Genomic DNA, 10,078 nt, shown 5'->3' on the forward strand with positions numbered 1-10,078 from the left:
ATTAAGTCCTCTGTGATGAGGAGCTGTTCTGTGGTGCCATCAGCCTTTGTAATCTTTCCTCTCTTTGTTTGCTTGTCGTATGTCTTCAGTTACTCCGCGCAGAGGTCTGTGTCGATTGCGCGGGGAAGTACCTCCGCCATGCTACCGAGGCCTACTTTGTCAAGTTTGGCCTTTACTACCACATCTTCTAATAAGTGGAGACACTTTGGGCTATGGCACTCGACAGTCACCTTCCCGTGGGATGTGATGATTTCCTTCCGGATGAGGGTGCCCTGGAATGATTGGGTGTAAAGGCCCAAGTAATTTGTCTTCAGCTTACTTAATCCTTGTTGTTGGTGGCTGGTTGGGGACCCCGTAGCACTGCTTGCTTGAGTTGTGGATGGTTACTCACGGACTTCAGATTTCGAGACCGACATAAGTATCAGGCATATATAATCAGTCAAATGACTGGTGGGTAATTGCCTCTTTCTTTTTTCTTTTTTTCTTTTTTTCTTTTCTTTTTTTTCCCCCCTTTTTTTGGGTTACTAATTTAGTAGGAGTAGGTTAGTTTGGATGAAGAGAATGTTAGTGTATCAGTATTTTAGTGATTAGTTACTAGACGTGAAACTGTTTAATACATGTTCCATGAACGGGAGATATGTCCATGTTACTATTTGCACATGCACACATATTTTGCATGTTTGAAACTGTTCTCGCATGACATGTATTTGTGTGTTTGCCTGCTTGACGTGTTACTTACTGAGCGGGGACGCTGCCAGTGAGTCGTGAAGTCTGCCCTGTATTCTGACGAGTATCAGTGCATGTGAACAGGTGGTAAGTATATGGTACATGTTGTTTTAATGTTTTATATTCTAACCCTTTGATTTATAAGGTTAGGAGTTCACACTTATTTAAAAGTGGGCACCCCCTTTACATACATACATACATACATACATACATACATATATACATACATACATACATACATACATATATATGTATGTATATATGTATGTATGTATGTATACATAGTATACATACATACATACATACATACATACATATATATATATATGTATGTATGTATGTATGTATGTATGTATGTATATATATATATATATATATATATATATATATATGTATATATATATATATATGTATATCTATATATATATATATGTATATATATGTGTATGTATGTATACATATATACATATATATGTATGTATGTATGTATGTATGTATGCATGCATGCATGCATGTATGTATGTATACATATATACATATATATGTATGTATGTATGTATGTATATGTATATTTATGTATGTGTGTATGTATGTATATGGTGGATCCTTATATAGATATATAAGGATCCACCATCGATGATGAAGCTAACCATATATCCTCTTGGGTCAAATGGATAACAATAGTATACATCACAAATCCCTAGAATCAATATAGTAGTACCTCTTAGGTGAAAGGGAAAGCTCACAAGCCCATTCTTTGTGACTATAGTGCAAATCTGGCATTATCAAGGTATTCCATAACTCATGTGCAGAATGTCAATTAGCCCTGGCACCGTATAGGCCAAAACAAGATAGGTCACATAATGTCTCGTCTCCAAAGAACATAGGATCATGTCAACATCCACTACGGGAGCCAAAAGAACATGACTCATAAGTAGGCATCATGCAAGAACCAATGTAAACCAATGCTGTTGTTGATCCATGTAACATCACTCCCACCATCCAAGACATGGTCTACTGCATTAATACATATATGGACATGATCCATACCATGTAATATATCCTCATGTGCAAAACCATCTTATGCGTGTGATCCTCCAACCAAAAGCTTTATTCTCATCATCATAAGCATGGTTTGTCTCCATCAATGGTGCCCATATATGACCCATATCCTCTAATAGATCAATCTCCATAATCATTTGATCTAAGAAGATATATAAATAAATAAATAAAGCACTCAAGATCCATGTGCATAATCTTGTCTCTCCTACGAGACATAACCTTAGTAAAGTCATCACTACCCTCATGTTGTATAATGCATGGCTGCACAAAAACATGAACTATATCCACACAAATCTGCCAAGAAATCTTGAGAACTAGTAGTAGGACTATCTCCTCCACGTCTAGAGGAGTATCCTAACACATCTAGCACATGAATGATGCGAATGTCTCCACATGTGAACACTCTAGCGGAGTAGCTTAGCACATCTAACACAAGAAACTCAAGCCTATGCTCATATGCTCCTCGTGGTCCATCATATGCTCATAGGTATCCCATGAACCCACATGTGAAGAATCCCCAATCCCATGTGTAACAATGGATGCATCACTAATCGCATACTCATGGGCATCCACCAATGTAACAATGGATACATCACCAATCACATACTCATGGGCATCCACCGATGCATCATCACTAATAAACCCTCATGATCATCTAATGCATCCAAATGATCCCTATAGGAAGGTAACTAGGCATAGGTGTATCATCACCCATAATGCTCGGTGCCATCCATGCCCTCGAGATCATGGTCACATGATCTAACTCACACACATCACTATCACATACATCATCATCATGTGCATATGTGTCAATAGCATAACCATGTGCACGTGTATAAATATCATCATGTGTGTGTATCACCATGTGCACATGTATCAATATCATCATGTGTATGTATATCACAATGTGCACATGTATCAATATCATCATGTGCATGTGTGTGTGATACATCATCATCATCATCATGTCCACACTAGAACATAATCATAGCGACTTAAGAGTGTAGGATACTCGTGCAAGTCACCAAAAGAAGAATCATCCACCAATGCCAAACCATCCGTGCAAAGGTAGCCAAGTAATGAATCAATGAAGTCACCATGTGCAAACCATCTGACACATACATCCACCTCATCGAATAAATGCCTCAAGTGACTAGGCATCAAACTCTCTAGCTTGAACATCCAACCATGGCATGAGTATGCAACATGCTGCCTTGCCATAACATGAAGTCAATAAATGAGGATCTATAAGTTTAAACCTCAAAGTGCCAAAGGTATGTGTGAACTCGACAAAAGATATGTGATCCATGACATGAAATGGCAAGTTAAATTAGCGGATCTCCTATAATTGAAATATGAGATGGTATCAAAGTGATATCGATGACAACGAGAGCTCACACCATGGCGATCATAAGAAGGATAGAAATAATAGCCCATGGTTGTGTGTGAACAACCACCAATCACAAAACATACACTCTAAGTCACAATGCATGTGAACACCTCAAATATAGCATGGGAATAACCGAGATAATGCAAATCTGCTCATCAATGAATAAGGATGACAAGAAGAAATGGGAAAACAGTGAAATGGCCAAAAGTGTGGACAAAGCAAAGCTAGAGGGTGTGGCCAAGTGTGGATGGGCATGCCCTAAATGCTTAAAGTGGACAAAAGGATGCAAGATGTGAAAAGTGGATGAAACCCTAAAGATTAAGGGTTATAGAAGTTTTTCTTTTTCGACTCAAAGCAAGGTTGTGAATCAATTGAATGTTGATCTTTTGCTTGTAGATTGAATTAAACAATAAAAAAGCGTTGTTTTAGTAGAATTGTCGCTAACTTTGATGAAACTAGGCCAAAATTTGACGTAGATTCATAAGTTGTAACCAAAGCTTAGAAGTTCTTCTAGAATTAGATGATAGCTTGGCAAGAAGAATAGAAGAGATCCAAATTTAGTGGCGTTTTGCTGATGCAACCTTCAAATTGGCAAGAAAATTCATATTTAACTCTAGATTTGTCAAGGAACTCCAGATTCACCAAAGTTTACTTCCAAGAAACCAATAACTTCAAGAATTCCTCTATCTAGGCCCAAGAAACTCCAAGATTAGGTCCATTACCTTTAATCACTAAGCATTTTACAAGATTTGTTGAAACCACTTTGATTAAGCCTACAATTGCTTAATCTCTACATAGTTTATCTGCTATTTATCTGTTTGCCCTTTTTGCAACCTTCTTGCACAAAAATGCTTTTCTTGAACTAACAATAAATGTGGCATTAAAAGATTAGGGTGAAGAATACTCTTATCATTGCAAATTTACATAAATCTATGATGAATCTTACTCATAGCACCAAGATCTTCATTTTTGCACACTTTTCTTCGTAAACTTTATAAATATGCACTAAGATTTTTTTAACTTGCACTCTGCACAATAATCTTGCACAATCTGTGCAAATATGTAGCATTATGCACTTTGCACAGCAAACTCTATAATAACTACAATTTGCACTCCAATCTACTCCAAAACTTACACAACAACCTCTTTTCTTGCTCTTTCTCCAACCAGATTTGTAGTAGAACAAACAATGTAGACAAATCCCTCAGTAAATTTAAAAAAAATTCACGATTTACAAGAAAATAGTGCATCTAAGGCTTGCTACAATATTGTGCAAAAATTACAGTTTCTAGGGTTGGAAGATTAAGCACTAATTATGGATTAAACAGAATATGTACTATTATAAGGGGAAAATGTGTGTATACATACACACAGACACACACACACGCATGCAGGCACACACATACACATATGTGTATATGTATACATATATATATATATATATATATATATATATATATGCATAGGTATATGTATATGTATACATATATATATGTGTGTGTGTGTGTGTGTGTGTGTATGTATGTACTAACATGCATGTGTACACACACACACACACATACATATATATACATAACCCCCAACACACACACACACACACACATTCACATGATAGAGTATGCTTATTTACACTCCGGCTATTTCTATTCCTCCAAGCCAAATGTATGTTTTCCATGCTTAGATGGTGTTCTCATCCTCTGTCTTTTCATAGATGCCTCTCTCTTTTCCTCCACCTAATGGCTTGGTAGTTCACATACAACACTAAATCATTTTAAACATATACTAGTTCTACACACTGTGTGCTATTGTGCGGCACTGTGCCCACCATCCATGTATAGCCTACCCGTTTGTACGCTACTGCCATGTGGCTAGATGGGGAGGAGAGGAGATGGTTTTAGATGCTAGAGAGAGTGACACACATCATGGTGGAAAACCTGTCCTTAATAGAATAGATACACCATGTATAGCTAAGATAGCTGTCCTTAATAGAATAGATACACCATGTATAGCTAAGATAGCTGGCAAGGATGCTCGCTGCTTTGCTAGAGAGAGTGAGGAAAACATGTCCTTAATAGAATAGATACACCATCTATAGCTAAGATAGCTGACATGGACGCTCGTTATTACGAGGGGCTGTAATTAAGAAGCATTGTTTAAACTAGTACTTGAACTGCACGCCACTTTGCTACTTGCGCACTACCCTCTTGGTTTTACCCTACTACCATGTGGCACATGGCTAGAGAGGAGCTCTCAGACCTACCACATGGTAGATATGGGATTAGTTTCTCGCATTCCTACTCGAGCGTTTGTGCCACCTTCATCAAAAGAGAGAGCATGTGGCAGGAGAGAGCATGCAAGTCATGGACCCATATGTAGAAACAAAACTCAGCAATCAATCACCTTGAAATAATATTTTAATTTCCCTATGTACCAACTTATGAGCTTATATTCGAATATGAATGACTATATGCGTGAATACACTCATAGTGTGAGATGTGCATATGTTTTGTTGGGATGAATACTACTATAAATATGTATATGTACGTGTGTGAGTTCACACATCTCTCTCTCTCTCTCTCTCTCTCTCTCTCTCTCTCACACACACACACACACACACACACACACACACACATATGCGCTTGAACGTGCACCCTCTCTCACACACACACACACACTCTTTCTCATGCTATCAGAGGTATAGATGCTTGCACTCGGACAATGTACATGTGTGTGTGTGTGTGTGTGTGTGTGTGTTTATATGTGTACACACGTGTGGACATGCATGTGTATTTACATATGCATGTGTGTCAACTGTGTGCATGCCAACTTTGTGAGTGTGCACTTGTGTGCGAGTGTGTATTATCGATAGTGTGTGTGCACATGTCTATGTGTGAGAGCACCATCAAGTAGTAAAACCTTAATAAAGGCAGCTTCTATGTGCACCTACAAGTGTGTGTGTTGATTGTGTGTTTATGTGTGTGCACATGAGTCGAAGTGTATGTCTGTATATGCATGCAGGTGTTGAGTGTGTCCATCTAACTCTGTGCGCACGTGTGTGCCTTTATGTGTGAATAGTGTGTGTACACATGTCTATGTGAGTGCACCCTCATCTATCAAAGCCTTAATGAAGTCAGCTCACGTTACCCTCACGATGAGACTATGTGTATCGTGTCTCTGTGTGTGTGTGTGTGCACGAGAGTGTGTGTACACGTGTCTATGTGTGGGTACATGTGTATATGTTTATGTAGAGTTTTTGTTAAGAAAAAATATTTTTTTAAAATAGAAATGGTTATTTCTTTTACTTTTTTTTCATTGGTGGAGCTTACATATAATGATGGGGTGCTCTATTTTTAAACAATGATTATAGAGAGAAACAGAGATACATTCTCATCATCATTTAAGTGACCTCCCTAAGCATTGCCTCCTCTTTACACTAAAGTTTGAATTTGAAATGACTCTTTAACTCTCCCTTCTTACACATGGTAAAATGAGATGGCCGCAGAGTGACACATGGGTAATGTTGTGGCAAGGGAAAAATAGTGAGAGTAATAGTGCAAGATAATCCACTACTCCATTCCTTCTATGACACTATTCATTTCATGCACATGCAAAATAAACATGCACTAGCACAAGTGCTTTGAAGAGAGAGAAAAAACTACATACCTTGACATTAATGGAAAAAAATGCTACTTGGCTTCCTTGTGCTTTGCTAGTAATATTAAATTAACTTATATGACAATAAAAAACAAGGAATTTTTTCTTTCCATCAAAGTTTTTGAAACATTAATAGCGTGTTGCTTTTACATTCTATAGTATTGAAATACATCACTAAGTCTACCCAAGAAATGACAAAAACATACCTTCTTACCTTTATATCAATACACAAAACTTGTAGCATATCATTGACTATGTTATAGAAAGAGTATATAAGTAAAAACTCATTAACCAAGATGTATATATGCTAATGTAATGCTCACATCATAACGTGCGCTACTCTAAAGGTTTCTAAAGAATGTCAACTTGAGAAAAGCTTGATAAGAAGGAAAGTGATTTATGAGAACGAAAGATACCTTGTGCTTTATATTTGTTTAAATTTGAAATTCTCTAACAAAGATGAGTGTTTTTATTACAACAAACTTGGCTAGCATCATTCACTATTGTAAAGCAAGAGCAAAGGTTGTCTTAAAAAACGTAAAAAAGATAAAGATAAGAAAAAATATAATTATTATCTTCAGTGGCATGCTTTAACGAAAAACTTTTTTCTTTTGCTAGAGGTCCTCTGACCTAAATTTTTAAATTATTTGAGAATATTTTGAGTTCAATCAACATGAAAAGTAAAGATAAAGAGCAAATGCACTTGCAAAAGGCATAAAGGTCTTTTGACTATGCACCTTGACTTCAATTATCATTATATCCAACCTTCTATAGTGCACCACTTTTCCTTTTAGAAGATTCCATATGCATGTATCCCTTTTGAGGTAAATTTATATACAACCTTCTGTAGTGCAGCACTTTTCCTTTTAGAAGATTCCACACATGCATGTATCCCTTTTGAGGTAAATTTAAACGGTGTCTGGCATGGTAGCTTTACCAGCTCATTAGCAGCACTTTTTTATTCTTTCATTGGACCACACATTTGGCTCAAGACTTTCATGGTCTTCATGTTATGGATTTGGTTTTATGGGTCATTGTGGCCTTTTGTAGGCATTAATATAAATTGTATTCTCTCTCTCTCTCTCTCTCTCTCTCTCTCTCTCTTAACAAATTAGATACACAAAGGTGCAAACACTTGCATGTGTGCATTCTCTCTCTCTCTCTCTCTCCATATATATATATATATATATATATATATATATATATATATATACATATATATTAAATACACAAATGTGCAAAGTTCACACACTTACATGAGTGCATTCTCTCTCTCTCTCTCTCTCTCTCTCTCTCTCTCCAAATTAGATACACAAATGTGCAAACACATACATACATAATTATGTATGTATGTATGTGAATTTATTATACTTTCGTATAAATTGTATGATCCATGATTCTGGTCTCATAGCTAAAAAAACCCAATATACGATCCCCAATGAGATGTTAAAAAAAACCGAGCCTATGAAAACACATTACCTTCTATGTCGTCCACGTGGGACACGTGCACAACACACAGTAGGCTCGTGTGTGGCAAGAAAAACCCGGGTAGAGTGTAATTTGCACCGCGAAAAAATTGAAAATAATTACAATTTTGGTTTGGAAGTGGGTGGTTTTAATTATGAAAATCTTCAAATTTGTAAATATTAAGATTGTGGGTGGTTTTAGTTTATAAAAATCTTCGAATTTGTAAACATACCAAAAATTGCCTCCAATATTTAAAATTGGAGGCTTTTCACCATTTGGTGGAGAGCTTTTGCACACTTGAACTCGGGAGTAGCCCTCTCTCACCAGTATTTAGGCCTTTGCCTCTAATAATAATATTTTTAATTTTTCAAAAACATTCCACCGTGGCACCCCAATTTGTAACATGTTAGGCCTTTGCCTCTAATAATAATATTTTTTTCAAAAACATTCCACCGTGGCACCCCAGTTTGTAGCATGTTAGGATATATTTTTTAACTATGCAAGGCTTACTATGCTACACGTCAAATCCAAAAAGTTGCATGACAGAATTATCACAATTGATGCAAGTATTATTGAGAAGGACATTGATTTAGACTTACTGCTACTTACATGGGTTGATTGGTTTGAAATTTATCAGCTAACTCTAGTTGATGTTGAGCAAGCAAGATGAAGGCTATACTTGAAAGAATGAAAGAGTTGATGATGACAATAAATAAGAGTGGAATTAAAACTCTTATCAGAATCATCAAAAAAAGTATGTGGAAGAGCAACCACATCTATTCTACCATTGCTTCCCCATCTAACAATATTTATAGTGTGGACAAATTTTTTTTTAATACTAGAGACTTTCACTAAGAAGCAAAGCTGTTGGCAACATCTTGGAGTACTACTTCCAAGCCACAAGTTGAAGAATTCAAAGTCACATAAATTTGCACTGATGCATTTGTCTCTTCTCAGTTGCTTGAGATGTATCACAAGGTATGGAATATTGGCAACTAGTGCCTAAAAATTGTCAAAGGTGTTATTGGTGGAGGCATCCACATTCCTAACCTCACCAAGCAAAATCAAATGGTCCCTTTTTTTTTCTTCCCAAAAGCCCTCTTTCGAGGGAATCTGGCCGAGCTAGAAGCTACATCACTCTCACACACAACCTTACGATGTCGGTGTGCTCGAACCCATGACCTCTTGGTTAGGGTGGATCGTGATGAGATGAGCCACTCGAGTAAGTGCCCGCTAACAAAATGGTCCTTTTTCAATGCAAACCTTTGAAATGAATCATTGGCCTTGTCCACATAATGCTTATAGAGAAAACTAGCATGCTTGTAGGAAAGAAAGATGCAAAATATTTATGATCTAATTGAAATTAGAATTTTCTCTGACTAATCATGTGTTGATTCAAAAGTGGAGGTTACCATACCTTGCTATTTTATGATTTTATTCACTTAAATGATTGATTAAAGTTTGCTTCTATCTCTTTTCACTTTTGAAATGGGATTTTTTAATAGGGAAACTTTTTGATGTTGCTTCTTTTGCACTTCTTTCAGCAAAGAGAGTTTAAGATAATGTATTGATTAAAATCTAAGAAAGAGGTTCATATCTTCCATGGTAGACACAAGAATATTTTTGGATGGGGGAAGCATGAAAATCTCTTTTTAAGTAGAAGTTTGTGAAGTTGTGTAGACTATAATGCTCTCAACAAAGAAGTTGTTAAGAACAAGCATCCTTGCCAAGGATGATTGATTGGATGCATGGTGTAAGTTAACCGAATTAATAAACAAC

Source organism: Cibotium barometz, chromosome 55 (assembly GCF_041138505.1).
Source record: "Cibotium barometz isolate CiBa-2024 chromosome 55, ASM4113850v1, whole genome shotgun sequence".
NCBI lineage: Eukaryota > Viridiplantae > Streptophyta > Polypodiopsida > Cyatheales > Cibotiaceae > Cibotium > Cibotium barometz.